At 37.0% G+C, this 1,797-nt stretch overlaps 1 pseudogene; it reads left to right on the plus strand.

The window, feature by feature from the left end:
* Window positions 1-330: 330 nt before the first annotated feature.
* LOC112655313 (nuclear transport factor 2-like) lies at window positions 331-714 on the plus strand (annotated as a pseudogene).
* Window positions 715-1,797: the final 1,083 nt, after the last annotated feature.

Consider the following 1,797-nt stretch of genomic DNA (forward strand, 5'->3'; position numbering starts at 1 on the left):
TTAAACTTGAAAAATTTGGTATGCCATCATAGAAAGTCAGTAAAGGTCCTCAATTCAGGAAATCATTTGAAGGACCATTAAACACACATCTTAGTAAAAAATTGTGTCACATTTTAATAGCAATGGGGATTTATATACATCCCTGTAATTATTTACAAGCTTGCTTGATTTAAAATAGATTTCTTTTCAATTTTCTGTCAGAAGTTATTTTAACTACAGTAAAATCAATATTTAAGATTCTTACTGCAACAGATCATGCTGGGCTGCCACTGCCACTGCAGACATCATGCAGGCTCGTCAGGTTTCAGTGAGGTCAGGTGATGCTCCAGAATGGGAAACAAGCCAATTTGGGAGCAAAATGGACCCAGCTTCATTCAACATTACAACCAGTTATTTAATAAATGATAGAATGCAACTAGGTGCCATTTATCTTGACCATCATGCCTTAGGTGGGAAGGACAGTGATTCCAGGGGAAAGCTAACATTGTGGAGAAATTGTCTAGCCTTCTGTTCCAGAAAATCTAGCACAGCATCATGGCACACGATCAGCAGCCCATGCTAGATAGCTGCATCAATCACCAGGATTGTGAGTCAGCTCAAGGCCGATGAAGACCCCGTAATGGAATTCCACCAGCTGTTACTAATTAAAGAACATCAAAGATGTTTGAGTTTGCACATGACATGTTCAGGCTTGCCCTGCACAACTTCAACTGACATCCTCTTCTCCCAGCCAGGTACTCACACTGCTTCCTCCCCCGTTTTCTTCCCTATACCATTCATACTCCTCCAGATGCTCCAAATATCATACACAAAGGAGCAGCCCTGTGGTGGGAGCAGGTGCAGTGTACTGCTATTACTGAGGTATTCTGCATGATGTCTGGATGCTAGGCTAGTTGCACCTGGACAGGAGAAGTTTGTGTTGTACCAGCGCATGCCTTGGAAAGACTTACATAACACAGAAGGTTTTTGTTTTTGTTTTTGTTTTTAATCTACAGACAAGTTGCTCCCAGTATCCCAAAGAAGTGAAGGAGAAAGCAGCTGACCCACCTCTCACATACTGATTTGTTGAGATGTTTCAGTGCCTTATGATACAACAAAACCATGAAAATTTTCCTAACAAAATAAAATTCTCATAGATGGATACTTTAAGAGTGTAATACTAAAATCAGCTTCCACTATAGAAATCACCTGCAGGATGACAGTCTTTAAAGTAGATTGCCTAAAATATGTGCACCTTATTGCACATAGTCCTACTGGGCTATGAGGTGATTTCTCTTGATGAAAGTTAACTTATTTTCATTTAAGAATTTTTATGTCAGCAGACCAGATCCATTATTTTAACCACAATAATAATATGTTCAAGCTCACTCTTCATTGAAGCTCTAAAATAATTAACTTTACTAAGCCGCCATTCATTTTAAAGCAATTCTGGAATGGGAGCCCATTCATTTATACTATTCACTTTATTACATATTTTTAATATAATAAATTAAGCTATATAAGAGTTATTGATTCTACAGAGGCAATGCTGAGTTTTGTTCTGATCTTGACAATAACATACAATTTAATTTTAAGTTAATTTCTATTTAAATATGGAGCTACTGGTATCAACACTCATCTAACAACAGATTTGGCTGCTTCCACACAGTAAGTTTTTTAGGTTTAGATTTTTTTTTACTCCAAAGGATAACCACCTTATAATTAATTTGTTTCATCCAGAGGCTTCAATGACATCACCATGCTTTTAGAATAGTCAAGATAGTTATCAAGATTATGAAAAGCAAAATAACTTTTATC

The sequence above is a fragment of the Canis lupus genome, chromosome X (genome assembly GCF_003254725.2).
Source record: "Canis lupus dingo isolate Sandy chromosome X, ASM325472v2, whole genome shotgun sequence".
Classification (NCBI taxonomy): domain Eukaryota; kingdom Metazoa; phylum Chordata; class Mammalia; order Carnivora; family Canidae; genus Canis; species Canis lupus.